Consider the following 16677-nt stretch of genomic DNA (forward strand, 5'->3'; position numbering starts at 1 on the left):
TTCGACAGGGGAGAGGAGAGGAAGATGTGTTTGGTAGTGGCATCATGCTGGAAGTGGTAGAAATGATGGAGGATGATCCTTTGAATGTGGAGGCTGGTGGGTTGGAAAGTAAGGAAAGGAGAACCTAATTGCAGTTCTGGGAGGGAGGGAAGGTGAGGGCAGAAGTGCAGGAAGTGGGTTGGACATGGTTGAAAGCCCTGTCAACCACAGTGGTGGTGTGGGGGTGGGGGTGGTGGGTGGAATCCTTGGTTGAGCAAAAGGGAAGACAAATCAGAAGCGCTGTCGTGGAAGGGAGCATCATCAGAGCAGATGCAGTGGAGATGGAGAAACTGGGAGAATGGAATGGAGTCCTTACAGGAGGCAGAGTGTGAGGAAGTGTGGTCGAGGTAGCTTTGGGAGTTGGTGCACTTATGCGACTTGAATAGTGAACTCTGTTTCTCTCTCTACAGATGCTGCCAGACCTGCTGAGCATTTCTAGCTCTTTCTGTTTTCATTTCAGATTTCCAGCATCCACTGAACTCCTGCTTGTAGCTACACCTACCGGGGGTCTGTTGTCATGTTGTGTCACACTTGTCTGTCTTGCGCCATCCACTATTACTCATCTGCAACTGCTCCATGACATCCATCAACCAACTAAGTAGGATTTTGCTTTCACCTTAGTCTGTAATTCACTGCCACTCTCTTCCAGGAATGCCTACCTCTCCAACGGGATTTCCGTTTGTCTCTTTCACCTTGCTCACCTTCACTGCTTTCCATTTCCCTTCTGATGTTTGATAAGGTTTCTACAAAAACTTGCGTTCACAACCACATCTCCTTCCTCAGCAACTGTCTCCACTCTGACTTGTCCCACATGGGTTCCAACTGAAGAGTCATACTTCATATTTCGAATACACCCAGGATTACAGGTATCTCCGGGATAATGTTTCTCGGACTGCTGTTGTCGCCGCATCCTGAGACCCACACTCTGGATGTGTGGTAGCACATGGCTCTATCCCGACTTCTTTCTCTAGCAGCACCGACTCACTCTATCACAAAGCTGTCCTAGTCCACAGGTTCATTTCATCATTCGATTCATCTGCGCCTTTAACAAAAAAAAAATTCTCTTCCTTTCAGCTGTTAAAGAACACAAGCTCCAACAACCCACAATTACCAACGCCCCTCCAGATCTTTCTTTCCCTTCACTCCCCTCTGACTCCATCTCTTCTTCTAATCCCATCTCTTGCCTTGTATTCAAAATACCCTCCAACAGTCCCCTTTCTGAGGCTTAATGACCTATAAGTAGCAAAGGACTCAGTTTTATCCCGTTATGCCCTCACCTCAATGGATTTCAAGCTCAACATAATGTTGAGCTCTTCTTCCATCACCTTTACCTCCATGCTCATTTTTTGACCAAAAGTGCTCTCCATGACCAGTGGACCCTTTCCTCCGGTCTCCAGCTGGGCCCCTCCCTCTGGCCTCTTACCCATTCTTTTCTTTGAGAACTACTGGCGTGACTCAGCCATCATAATTTCTCTGCTCCCCTCACTCACACTAACATGTTTCCCTCTGAACTTGCTGACTCCGTTATCTCAGGTCTAACCGTAATATTGTTATCAAACCTGTTGTTGTCTGCTGTACCGGCCTCTACCTTGCAAAGGCTGAGCACCAACCCACTGACACTTCTTCCTAACTCCCAATAGACTTGACCTCACCACCGAACATCAAGTCATTGTTTCCAGGACTGACACTGACACCATTTCCTCTGGACGTCTTCCCTCCACAGCCTCCCATCCTCCCCCCAAACCCAAAAAGTCTGCTTCTGCCTCCTTCCCAAAATTCACAAACAGGACTGTCCTGGTAGAGCCATTATTTAGCCTGTTCCTGCCCCACTGAACTTATTTCTTCCTATCTTGTGTTTAATTTTCTCCCCTTGTCCATTCTCTTCCAACTTATCTGTGACTCTCCTAAAGCCACAGCCACAATCTGTAACTTCTTGGCCTGGCATATCCCCACCCTACCATTAACACCAAGCCAGGGAACCAATGAAGAGTGCAGCAGGGCATGTCATGAGCAGCACCAGGCATACCTAAAAGTGAGGTGTCGACTGGGGGAAGCTACAACACAGGACTACCTGCATACCAAACAGCATAAGCAGCAAGTGATAGAAAGAGCTTAGTGATTTCACAACCAACGGATCAGATCTAAGATCTGCAGTCTTGCCACATCCAGTCGTGAATCCTGGTGGACAATTATACAACTCACTGGAGGAGGAGGCTCAACAAATATCTCCATCCTCAATGATGGGGGAGCCCAGAACATCAATGCAAAATATAAAGCTAAAGCATTTGCTTTAATCTTCAGCCAGAAGTGCGAGTGGATGATCCATCTCAGCCTCCTCTGGAGGTCCCCAACATCACAAATGCCTGGGATACATAGGCTCACAAAGCAGAATGATATGGCAGCATTGCAGGGCAGCTATTTAGGCAAAAATACCCAGAGTGTGACAGGAAGGGACAGGGTGCCCAAACATTAAAAAAAGCAGCAAATAGGGTAAAAGGGGGTAAAAATGATAAAAAGGTAAAATTAATGGCTCTTTACTTAAATGCACGTAGTATTCAGAACAAAAGAAATGAATTAATGGCACAAATAGAGGTTAATGGATATGATTTTATAGCCATTACGGAGACTTGGTTACAAGGAGATCAAAGCTGAGAACTAAATATTCAGGGGATGCAACTTCTCAAAAGGACAGGCAGGAAGGAAAGGGTGGTGGGGTAGCCTTGTTAGTACGAGATGGAATAAGTACAATAGCAAGAAAGGATCTTGTATCAGTATTGTATCTTGTAGAGTCCATATGGGTGGAGGTAAAAAATAACAAGGGGAAGAAGACACTGGTGGGAGTAGTCTATAGGCGTCCTAACAGTAGCTATGCTGTAGGACAGAGAATAAATCAGGGCATAATGAGGGCGTATTAAAAAGGCAATACATTAATCATGGGCAACTTTAATCTTCATGTAGATTGGGAAAATCAAATTGGCAGAGGTAGCCACGAGCAAGAATTCATAGAGTGTATTTGGGACAGTTTCCTAGAACAATATGTTGTGGGTCTAACCAGGGATCAGGCTATTTTGGATCTGGTAATGTTTAATGAGGCAGGTTTAATAAATGATCTCAGAGCAAAAGATCCCCTAGAAAACAGTGACCATAACATGGTAGAATTTAGCATTCAGTTTGAGAGAGAGAAACTTGGGTTGGAAACAACTGTGCTAAACTTAAATAAGGGTAATTACAAAGGAATAAGGGCAGAGTTGGCTGGAGCGGACTGGGAAAGGAGTTTAGCTGAAAAGACAGTTGCTGAACAATGGCAGACATTTAAGAAAATAGTTCATGACTCACAATAAAGATAAATCCCAGTGAGAAAGAAGGATTCAAGGAAGGGCATAAACCAACCATGGTTAACCAAGGAAGTTAAGTAGTGTATCGAATTGAAAGAAAAAACATACAATGTGACAAAGATTAGTGGTAAGCCAGAGGATTGGGGAAGTTTTGAAAACCTCCAGAAGTTGACCAAAAAATTAATTCAGTGGGAGAGAATAAACTTTGAGGATAAACTAGCAAGTAATATAAAAATGGACAGTAAAAGCTTCTTTAAATATATAAAAAGGAAGACAGAGACCAAAGTGAACATAGACCCCTTACAGAATGAGGCTGGGGAAATAATAATGGGGAACCAGGAAATGGCAGAGGAGTTGAATAAATACTTCATGGTAGAAGACACTAATAGCATTCCAAGACTAAATAATCAAGGGCAAAAGATGAGGAGGAAATAAATACAATAACTATCACTAGAGAAATGGTATTGGGGAAATGAATGGGGCTAAGGGCTAATATGTTCCCTGGACCTGATGGGTTGCATCCTAGGATATTAAAGGAAGTAGCTACAGAGATAGTGACTGCACTGGTAGTAATCTTACAAGAATCCTTAGATTCTGGATAAGTCCCAGAGGATTGGAAAACTGCCAATATAACACCCTTATTCAAAAAGGGAGGGAGCCAAAAGACAGGTAACTATAGGCCAGTTAACTTAACATCCGTCACGGGGAAATGTTAGAGTCTATTAGAAAGGATGTAACAGCAGAGCATTTAGAAATGCATATTATAATCAAGCAGAGCCAGCATGGCTTCATGAAGAGGAAATCATGCCTGACAAATTTATTAGAATTCTTTGAGGAAGTAACAAGCAGCATAGATAAAGGGAAACCAAAATATATTTGGATTACCACACATAAAGCTACTTAATAAAATAAGAGCTCATGGTGTTGGGGATAGTATATTAGCATGGATAGAGGATTGGCTAACTATTAGAAGGCAGAGAGTTGGGATAAGGGGAGCATTTTCAGGACTGCAACCTGTAACTAGTGGAGTGCAACAGCGATCAGTGCTGGGGCCACAATTATTTACAATGACTAGGATGAGGGAAGTGAATGTACTATCGCCAAGTTTGCGGATTACACAAAAATAGGTGGGAAGGCAAGTGGTGAGGATGACACAACGAGTCAGCAGAGGGATATAGACAGGCTAAGTGAGTGGGCAAAAACTTGGCAGATGGAATATAATGTGGGAAAATGTGACATCATAAACTTTGGCAGGAAGAATAGAAGAGCTGAATATTATTTAAAAGGAGAAAGACTACAGAAAGCTGCAGCATAGAGGGATTTGGGGGTTGTTGTGCATGACTCCCAAAAAGCTAACATACAAGTTCAACAGTTAATAGGGAAGGCAAATGGAATGTTGGCCTTTATTTCAAAGGGAATGGAATATAAAAATAGGGAAGTCATGCTAAAATGAAACAAGACACTAGTTAGACCACACCTAGAATACTGTGAATGATTTTGTTCCCCTTATCTAAGCAAAGATGTACTGGTATTGGAGGCAGTCCAGAGAAGGTTCACTATTTTGATCCCAGGTGTGGAGGGATTTTCTGATGAGGAGAGGTTGAGTATGTTGGGCCTGTATTCATTGGAGTATAGAAGGGGGCTGTGTGGGGAGGGGGGCAGGAGTGCGAAACTGATCAGCGCCCCTGATCGGGTACGCGTGGCCATTTTATGTGGGCGGGCCAATTAAAGCCCACCAAGCGTGACGCACGCCCAGAAGCGCTGAGCACTCCATGTGCGGGGGGTAATTCTTAACAGCTTTAATGACTTTCTTAAGGACCTTAATAGGCCTTTGACAGTTCGGTGGGTGAGCAGCTGATGCTGCTGCGCACTCGCCGAACTTCAATCTAAAAGACACGTGGTGATGTTGGGACGCCCGCCCGACATCACCGCGCGTCATTTTAAGTGTTGGCGAGTGGGCCCCACCCCTGCTTGCTGACAGGAAAATTAGTCCCACAGGGTTATTAGGGGGCTTGACAGGGTAGATACTGAGAAGTTGTTTTCCCTTGTGGGAGAGTCTAGGGCCAGAGGGAATAATCTTAGAGGAAGGGGTTGCCCACTTAAAACAGAGATGAGAGTGAATTTCTTCTTTCAGAAGGTAGTTAATCTATGGAATTCTTTACCATAGAGGTTGTAGAGGCTGGGTCATTAAATATATTCAAGACGGAGATAGACAGATTTTTAATCAGTAAGGGAATCAAAGGTTATGGGGAAAAGGCAGGAAAGTGGAGTTGAAGATTATCAGATCAGCCATGATCGCATTGAATGGCGGAATAGACTTGATGGGCCAAATGGCCTACTTCTGCTCCTACGTCTTATGGTCTTTTGATCAATCTTCAGCCAATTCAATTCACTCCTCATGATATCAAAAAATGGCTGAAGGCACTGGATACTGCAAAGGCTACGGGCCCTGATAATATTCCAGCAATAGTACTGAAGACTTGTGCTCCAGAATTTGTCATGCCCCTAGCCAAGCTGTTCCAGTACGGCTATAACACTGGCATCCACCCGGCTATTTGGAAAGTTGCCCAGGTATGTCCTGTATACAAAACTCAGGGCAAATCCAACCCGGCCAATTACTGCCCCATCAGTCTACTCTCGATCACCAGTAAAGTGATGGAAGGAGTCATCAACAGTGGAATCAAGAGGCATTTACTTAACAATAACCTGCTCACTGACGCTCAGTTTAGGTTCCGCCGGGAACATTCAGCTCCTGACCTCGTTACAGCCTTGGTTCAAACATGGACAAAAGGGCTGAACTCCAGAGGTGAGTTGAAAATGACTGCCTGAGTGTGACATAAACTCTCCACTGTTTGGAGTCATACCTAGAACAAACTAAAATGGTTGTGGTTGTTGGAGGTCAATCATCTCAGTTCCAGGGCATCACTGCAGCAGGTCCTCAGGGTAGTGCTCTAGGCCCAACCTTCAGCTGTTTCATCAACGACCTTCCTTACATCATAAGGTCAGAAGTGGGGATGTTCGCTGATGATTGTACAATGTTCAGCACCATTCATCACTCCTCAGATACTGAAACAGTCCATCTCCAAATGCAACAAAACCTGGACAATATCCAGGCTTGGGCTGACAAGTGGCAAGTAATGCCACACATGTGACAGGCAATGACCATCTCCAACAAGAGAGAACCTAACCATTGCCCCTTGACATTCAGTGGCATTATCATCACTGAATTCCCCACTGTCAACATCCTGGGGTGACCATTGACCAAAAATTGAACTGGATTAGCCATATAAATACTGTGGCTACAAGAGCAGGATAAGGTTAGGAATCCTGTGGTGACTAACTCACCTACTGACTTCCCAAACCCTGTCCACCATCTACAAGGCACAAGTCAGGAGTGTGATGGAATACTCTCCGCTTGCCTCGTTGAGTCCAAGAAGCTTGACACCATCCAGGACAAAGTAGCCCACTTCGTTGGGACCCCATCTACAAGCATTCACTTTCTCCACCATCAAAGCACAGTGGCAGCAGTGTGTACCATATACAAGATGCACTCGAAGAACTCATCAAGGCTCCTTAGATAGCACCTTTCAAACCCACGACTGCTTCCATCTAAAAAGACAAGGGCAGTAGACACAGGGGTCTTAAAGTAAGTGACAGCAGAGGTAATGGTTGTATTGGCTATAATATTCCAAAATTCCCAGGGTTCTGGAAAGGTTCCAGTGGATTGAAAAAATACTAATATAACACCCTTATTCAAAAAGTGGGGCGAGGCAGAAAGTAGGAAACCATGGGCCAATTAGTTTAACACCTGTCATTGGGAAATTGTTGGAATCCGTTATTAAGTAAGTAGTAATGGGGCATTTGGAAAGTCAAAATGCAATCCATCAGAGTCAGCATGGTTTTATGAAGAGTAAATCATGTTTGACTAATTTGCTAGAGTTCTTTGAAGATGTGACAAGCAAAGCGGATAATGGGGATCCTGTAGATGTAGTACATCTGGACTTCCAGAAGGCCTTTGATAAGGTGCTGCACAAAAGATTAATCCACAAGATAAGATCACATGGAGTTAGGGGTAATGTATTAGCTTGGATAGAGGATTGACTAACCAACAGAAAGCAGAGAGTTGGGATAAATGGGTCTTTATCTGGATGGTAAGCTGTAACTTAGTGGGATGCCACAACGTTCGGTCTTTGGGCTCCAACTACTTACAATTTATATTAATAACTTGGATTCAGGGATAGAAGGTACTATAGCTAAATTTGCATATGACACCAAAATAGGTGGGAAAGTAAGTTGCAATGAAGAAATAAGAAATAAGAAATTTACAAATGGATATGGACAGGTTAGGTGAATGGGCCAAAATTTGGCAGATGGAGTTTAATGTGGATAAGTGTGAGGTTATCCATTTTAGTCAGAAGAATAAAAAGGCGACTCATTATTTAAATGGAAAGAAACTCCAGAATGCTTCAGTGCAGAGGGATCTGGGTGTCCTCATGCATGAATCACTGAAAGCTAGTATGCAGGTACAACAGGTAATAAGGAAGGCAAATGGAATTTTGGAATTTATTGCTAAAGGAATAGAGTATAAAAATAGGGAAGTGTTGTTGCAACTGTACAATGCATTGGTGAGACCTCACCTGGAGTACTGTGCACAGTTTTGGTCCCCTTACTTGAGGGAGGATGTAGCTGCATTGGAGGCAGTTCAGAGGAGGTTCACTAGATTGATTCCAGAGATGTGGGGCTTGTCTTATGAGGAGAGTTTGAGCAGTTTAGGCCTATACTCACTAGAGTTTAGAAGGACAGGAGGAGGTCTAATTGAAGTATATAAGATGCTAAAGCAGATGGACAAAGTAGACGTGGAGTGGGTGTTTCCCCTTCTGGGGCATTCTAGAATGAGAGGCCATAGTTTTATGCTAAGGGGGAGATTAGGAGGAATTACTTTTCTCAAAGGGTCGTGAATCTGTGGAATTCAATACCTCAGAGTGCAGTGGATGCCGGGACGCTGAATAAATTTAAGGAGGAGATAGACAGATTTTTAATTAGTAAAGGGGTGAAAGGTCATAGGGAGAGAGAGGGAAATTGGAGTTGAAGCTGAAATGAGATCAGCCATGATCATATTGAATGGCTGGGCAGGCTCGAGGGGCTCAATTGCCTTCTCCTACTCCTAGTTCTTATGTTGTTATGGAAACACCACCACCTGGAAGTTCCTCTCCAAGTCACTCACCATTCTGACTTTGAAATATATCACTGTTCCTTCACTGTCACTGGGTTAAAATCCTGAAACTGCCTCCCTAATAACACTGTGGTGTACATACATCACATGGACTGCAGTGGTTCAAGAAGGCAGATCACCACCACCTTCTCAAGGGCAATTGGGGGTGGGCAATAAATGCTGCCCTAGCCAGCGACATCCACGTTCCATGAATGAATAAAAAAAAGTCTCAGAGTTCTGCAGTCTGTCCCTAAATAATATGCTACTTTTCTATTCTTCCTGCCAAAGTGGACAAGTTCGCATTTTCCCACATTATACTCCATGTGCCAAATTTTTGCCCACTCATTTAACCTATCTATGCCCCTTTGCCGACTCTTTATGCCCTCTTCACAACTTACTTTCCTATCTATCTTTGTGTCATCAGCAAATTTAGGTCCCATCAACCGAGTCATTGATACAGATTGTAAATAGTTGAGGCCACAACACTGATCCCTGTGGCACTCCACTAGTTATAACTTGCCAACCCGAAAATGACCCATTTATTGCTCCTGTCTGATTCCTGTTAGTTAACCAATCCTCTATCCATGCTAATTAATATGTCATCTCCTACACCATGAACTCTTATATTGTTTAGTAACTTTTGATGTGGCACCTTGTGAAATGCCTTCTAAGTATGCCACCTCCCCAGGTTCCCCTTTATCCACATTGCTTGTTACTTTCTCAAAGAACTCTAATATGTTAGTCAAACACAATTTCCCTTTCACAAAACCATGTTGAATCTGCATGATTTCATTGAGATGTTCTTAGTGCCCTGTTATAACCTCCTTAATAATAGATTCCAGCATTTTCCCTATGACAGATGTTAAGTTAACTGGCCTGTTGTTTCCTACTTTCTGTTCCCTCCTTTCTTTAATAGAGGAGTTACATTTGCTATTTTCCAATTTGATGGGATCATTCCAGAATCTACGGAATTTTGGAAAATAACAACCATATACAGACACATGTTGAGTGAAGAAGCAGATAGGCTTGGCTTTGATGATGGCAATCATAGCTGAATAGACTCACTTTGTGTGCCATCACGAGCCTTGATTCAACAGTGTTGAAATCTGGGTACTCATTTAAATAAATTAGGCAAAAAGCCTAATTAGGCAGAATTCACAGAGATCTGTGAGCTGTAAATTTGGAAAATCTTTGAAGACCTTACATTGAAAATGCAGGAGTCCTATCATACCACTTAGGCAGCCTTATGGAAATGAGTTCCATTCTGAAATCCGCTTTCTCATCTGTTCACTCTTTCAGTTCAATATGTATATAATTGACACTGCCGAGATTTGCTACTCTACCTTTCGGAGTTTGAATCTGAAGGTTGTAATTCACAGTTCAGTATTTATTTCAAGTTCTATTTTGATTTCTTGTCATACAGTGTGTCTGCATTATCTTCAGTACATAACCTTATGCTGGTATTTGCAGCTACATATTTGCATTACAAGGCTCCTTTTGTAGATACTGTTTTTTAAATCAGAACTGGCACATCAGTAGTAACCACAAAATTGGGCATAAGAATTCCACTGAGTCTTGCAATGCCAATTCGAGGAATAGGGAGTTCATGCAAAGGGGACAAAGGCAACTACAATTGTACTTCATTTTGGTACCTACTTGGTCTTTTCCCAAGGGTTGAGCCTTCAGAATAGGCATACCTACTTGGGAGATGTCTAAAGAGATCATGGTCTATAAACCTGACTGCGTAACACCTGCATTTTGCCACTAACTGTCCTACTGACCACTAATATAGTGGGCAGCAAATAGATGCATTTATCCTGCCTTAAGTGTATCACGCCACATCAAATTGGTAACGGAACAAATAGGTGTCCAGGAACATCAACTGAAACAGGCATTATGCCCTTTGCATATCTAGGTAAGGGACCTAACAACTATTTGGGGCTCCACTTCAAGATTGGTGTTCCCTGAGAACATTAGAACTGCCAAATACCTAAAAAGTAAGTTATTCGAATTTACCTATCTGAAAATGGAGCCCAGCAGAGCAGAATCACTCCTCGCAACCTCACATTTAAAGAAAATTTACTCCTGACTTGATTCCTTTCCTCCAATCTCTGGCTTCTGAACATGGATGTTGGCCTCCTATCCTCTTCTCCACACCAGCCATAGCTTCACATACCTGAGTATCCAGGGCCACAAGAATTCAGCAGCTGTTTCTTCTTCTGCTCCAGGTAGCACCTTCAATTATTTGAGGGTTGCCGAACCATGGCTTAGCTGTGATTTTGCTGCGGAACAGGAGAAGGATGCAGGCCCAATTCTACCTCAGCTGGAATGGGCAATGAACCCCGTGCTGTTGTTGTTCTTCATGCTAGCTATCTAGGCAACTGAACTAACTTGCTCCCACCCAAACCCTAACTCCCAAGCATCTCTGTTTAGATCATCTGAAAATGCTTTATTAAGAAATAAATGTCCTTCCATTTATATACTATTTTTATGACCTCAGAGTGTCCCAAAATTCTTTACAGCCAATTTTTGAACTTTTGAAGTTTATGTTTTTATGCAGAAAAATGCAACAGCTAATTCATGTACAGCAAGGTCCCATAAATAGAATTGAGATACATTATCAGGTGATCTGCTTTTGGTAGGGTTAGGGTTAGATTGAGGCATAAATGTTGGCCAGGCTGCTAAGAGAACTCTGTTCTTTTCAAAAACATGCAATGGCCAGATGGGATCGGGGGGTGGCACTTCTGGCAGTGCAGCACTGCATTTGTACTTCAGTGCAGTGTCAACCTAGGTTATGTTCTCAAATCTCTAGAGTGGACCTTTAAAACTAATGGAGTAGTTTTGAAGTGCAGTCACTGATGTTAGATAGGCATCTTTTATTATTGTGTGTAGAAAGTCCAGAAAATGTTGTTTGCTTTAGTGAGGAAGTGCTATGTGGTCCTCAAAGAGCTGTATTCTTTGAGAAGATAGTTTCCAGTGGAATCCACATAGCATAGAGTTCATGTGTGATTACAGTGTAGGCAGTAATGGTTCATATACAGACTGTATCACAGTTCAGAGGAGCTTAGTTTTAGTTAATTATCTATTTGTTCAGCATACACAAAATGAAAGCTGATGGTACCGCAGTATGGTGTGCTTTTAAATTCTTGGTGTTAAACATTCCATTATGCATTCATACTGCAGGAGTGTTTAGAACATTATCTTACATTCCCAGGCCTTCATTTTTTGGAGTTGTGGATGTGTGAAATTTTGTGATGTGTTCCTGGTGGACAGGCAATGTCTATGGAAGTTATTTATATGGGCTTCCTGAGGCATTTGATGAAGCCCTCATAAGAGACTGTTACCTAAAGTTGAAGTTCATGGAGCTGCTGACCTAATTAGGAAATTGTATGAATGAAATGTGGCAGAGAGTAGGGATAATGGGCAAATGCTTTAATTGGCAGGATCTGACTAGTGCAAGGATCTGTGTTGGGTGCTCAGCTATTCACTGTATTCATTTATGACCTAGATGATGGGGTAGAAGGCCACATTTCCAAATTTGCTAATGACACAAAGGTAGGAAGCAGTGTGGATGAAAATGTAAAATTAGAAACAGATATTGATAGATAAAGTGAATGGGTAAAAATGTAGCAAATGGATTTCAGTGTAGGCATATGTGAGGCCACTCACTTGGAACCTAAATAGGATAGAGTAGGGTACGTTCTAAATGGTGAAAAACTAGAAAACGTAGAGGTCCAAAGAGAGTTATGGGTCCATGTACACAGATCATTAAAATATCATGAATAGGCACAAAAAATAAGCAACATGTCTCATGGAATGTTGGCCTTTAACTTTGCAGGACTATATTACAAGGGAGTAAAAGTCATGCTTCAGCTATACAAAACCCTTGTTAGAGCACACCTGGAGTACTGTGAGTATTCCTGATTATCGCACTTTAGGGAGAATTATTGACCATGGAGGGAGTGCAGTGTAGATTTACTAGAATGATACCTGGACTCCAAGCGTTAAATTATAAGGGGAGATTAAACAAGCAGTAGAAGAATAAGGAGTAATTTGATTGAGGTTTTCATGTAATTAAGGGGAACAGATATAATTGATCAGAAGAAACTATTTCCACTAATTGGGGAGTCTAGAACCGGAGGGAATAGTCAGAAAATTTGAGGCAGGCCTTTCAGGGATGAAATAAGGAAACTCTCCCTCATGCAAAGTGTGGTGAAGTTTTGAACTCTCTTTTGTAAATGACAATTGATGCTAGGCTAATTATTAATTTTACAACTGAGATTAATGGGGCGGAATTTAAGGGGTGACGGGGTTTCCCACCCTGCTACCGGTCGCCCCGCAGCCATCCAACACTCTGAGGAGTGTTAATTGGCTGGAGGCGAGGCTTCTACTCCCCACTCAGGAGGAAGTCCCATCTGAGAGAGCTGCCGGCCTCTCTGTAGAAGCAGTGGCCACTGCTGAGACTACAAGCAATCCCCAGATTCTAGGTTCCGAAGCAAGAATGTAGGTAATGCAAATGTGAAATTGTTCATTTTGGCAGGAAGGATAAAAAAAAGCTTATTATCTAAACGGTGAGAGATTGTAGAGCTGAGATTCAGAGGGATCTGGGTGTCCTCGTGCATGAATCACAAAAGGTTAGTATGCAGGTAAAGCAGGTAACTAGGAAATCTAATAGAATGTTATCATTTATTGCGAGGGTGTTATGTTCCTTCTGTTGGGTCGTTTTGCTTGCGAACATGGTTACATGCCTATCTACTGGTGGGTGAGTTGGTAAACAATAGACTGCAGACACAGAGACCATTGCAAGATGAAGCACATGCTGTTTACTTACACAAGTAACAGAGTGCTAACACATGTGTGCTTCTCCAATCAGATCTTATTCTAAACTACAGATTAACATTGTTGCCATGCTACACAGCTATTGGGTAATGCAATCACGTGATCAATCTGCTCACATTCTCTCAAAGGTGTATTTGCACCTCAGGTTACTACATCCCTTCCCTTTTACTTGAAAGTACAATTTACAATCTTTACAACATATCAACTATTACATAAATAAACTATTAATAAATTTAGTCTTTCTGGAGGCTTCTTCAATTGTGTTGAATGTTGTAGTTCTACGACTTTGGATGGTTTATCTGAGGCCTCCTCTCAGGAGTTATCTGTCCACTAGGCTCCCTATTAGGAACCTATAAGTTTGTTTCTTTGACTCTCTCAGGCTCAATGGATCCTACAGGTATTTCCAAACCAAGTGGAGTCCCTTCTGCCTGTGGTGTAGACTCCAACGGGAAGGTTTCCACCCTTTTTTGGACCTAATTGCATGCATTCTTGCTGCCCTTCCCCTCCAGGTTCAACAATATGAAGGTCAGCTGTCAGGAAGGTTCTCAAAATCAGGATGTTGGGCAAGGCTAAATTCAACATGATATGATTAGCTTCCTGTTGTGTAAAAAAAAAATTCGGGGCCTTGTTAGTAATTCTGCTTTTCTTCCTATGTGTCTTCTTTTGATGGGTTTTCTTCTTGGCAGTGCTGGCTTTAATCTTGGCTTCCTCTTCAATTTCCCTATTGGTCAGACTAGGCTCAGCTATGAGCTCAACTTGAGTGAGCTCAGTGGTTGAGTTTTCCAGCATTTCCTCATCTGTCAGCTCCTTTGAAAACACAGGGGTCTCTATTTTTAAAGCTTCTTGGCCTGCACATGGCTGATTCTTCAGCTCTTCCATTTCTTTTTTATATTTGTTAGTTGTCTCCTGGAGAATTAAGCATTGTTGTGTTTTCTCGGCTCATTTATTCTTCATCTCTGTCACAGATATGCTGAATTCTTTCTGTTCTTCTTCATACCTTTTTAGTGGCACAATTTGGGATCTCAGTAATCTCTCAAGATTAATTTCTCTGAACCAGTTTCTTCCGAGGTGACTGGGTGTTCTGCTTGCTATCACTATTAAGGGTAGATTAGCACACTGATTTCCATACTGTTCTGGAACCTTGAGTATTCCTCTTACTCATATGTCTTCACCAGTATACATCTTTAATTTAGCATCTGAATTTTCCAAATTTAATGAGTGGCCTCCTCCATTCAGATATTTGAATGTATTTTCACCTATAACTATTGTGGATGGCTCTGTTTTATCCATTTTTCAGTTGTGTAGTGAGTAAATATCTGACTCTGTTTCTTCTGGTTCATCTATTATGTGGATTTCATGATTTCTACTCTTTGCTTAAAGTTTTGTCTTAATCTGTCTTTACAATATTGCATAATGTGCCCATTATGGTGGCAGTAGAAACACTCGATTCTTTTCAATTGTCGTTCGCTTGCAGGGAACGACAATTCTGGTTCAATTTCTGATGTTATTATTGTGGGTTTTCTCTGTTAAACCATTGCTTTTTGCTGGTCTGTTAATGGTGGCAGTTTCCCAACTTTCCACAGAGCCTTGTGCTTCTGCACCATTTCTAACCAGTGCTTCCTTCCCAACGCGAAGGATGGCGCCATTTTGTGCTCCCTTGATTGCTTCTGAATCCCTGACTCTCCATTGCGAGCGCCAAAGTCAGCACCTTGCTGAAGTCTAAATTTGTTTCTGACAACAATGTTTTTTGAATAGCATCTTCGTTAATCCCACATGCTAATCGGTCTCTTAACATGTTATTGAAAGATGTCCCAAACTCACAGTGCTCTGTTAGATGTTTTAAGGCTGCTACATAGTAAGCGACTGTCTCTGCAGGGGCGTGACACCTTGAATTAAATTTAAAACACTGCATTGTTACTGAGGGTTTTGGCTGAAAGTGGCTTTTCACAAGATTTACCAACTCATCAAAGCCCTTGGAATCTGGGGCGTTGGGGGCCGATATGTTTTACTGCCACATGTCGCTAAGAGGATTGCTCGCCTCTTCTCCTCCCCGATATGCCGTTGGCCAAAAAGAAGAATGCAAGGCATTCGATATAATGTGACCATTCATCAGTGGTCTGATCAAATCGTTTGATACGTCCAAACTGTGGCAAACTGGAGGGCGATAGCTCTGATGACTGTGATGAGGGCTGTACTTAAAATTGCCTTGCAAGGTACGGTTGATTTACTCCTGTTGAATTTCCGCGGCTTTCTTTGGTGTTATCGACAGGTTGTGTTTTGACTTGTTTCCTATTTTTATCCTTCTATCGGGTTGCTTTGCTCGTGAACACGGTTGCACACCTATCTACTGGTGAGTGAGTTAGTAAACGCAGAGACCAATGTAAGATGAAGCACATGCTGTTAATGAACACAAGCCACAGAGCACTAACTCATGTGTGCTTCGCCAAACAGACCCTATGCTAAACTACTGATTAACATTGTGGCCTGCGCTACACAGCAATTGGATAATGCAACATGTGTTCAATATGCTCACATTCTCTTAAAGGTATATTGCACCTCAGGTTACCACAGGAGGGAAACTGATTAAAACAGTAGGGAGGTTATGCTTCAGTTGTACAGAGCATTGGTGAGACCACATCTGGAGTGTTATGTACAGGACAGGTCTCCTTATTTAAAGAAAGATGTAGAGGCATTAGAAGCATCTTAGAGATGGTTTACTAGACTAATAACAGGAATAGGCAGGTTGTCTCATGAGGAAAGGCTGGACAGGTTAGGCTTGTATCTACTGGAATTTGGAAGAGTAAGAGGTGACTTAATTGAAACCCTTAAGATCCTGAGGGGTCTTGACAGAGTAGATGTGGAGAGGATGTTTCCACTTGTGGGAGAATCTAGAACTAGGGGTCACTTTAAAAATAAGGGGTTGATCATTTAAGACCAGAGATGAGGAGAATTTTTTTTTCTCTCAGAGGGTAGTGAGTCTTTGGAACTCTCTTCCTCAAAAGGGGGTGGAAGCAAAGTCTTTGAATATTTTTAAGGTAGAGCTAGATAGATTCTTGATTAACAAGGGGGTGAAAGATTATCAGGGGTAGGCAGGAATGTGGGGTTGAGGTTACATTCGGATCAGCCATGACCTTATTGAATGGCGGAGTAGGCTCGAGGGGCTAAGTGGCCTACTCTTGCTCCTAATTCGTATGTTAGCATGTAAGTGTGGGAGATGCCTCAGTGGGGATGGAAGGGAGGCCCAGAGGTCGT

Source organism: Carcharodon carcharias, chromosome 20 (genome assembly GCF_017639515.1).
Source record: "Carcharodon carcharias isolate sCarCar2 chromosome 20, sCarCar2.pri, whole genome shotgun sequence".
NCBI lineage: Eukaryota > Metazoa > Chordata > Chondrichthyes > Lamniformes > Lamnidae > Carcharodon > Carcharodon carcharias.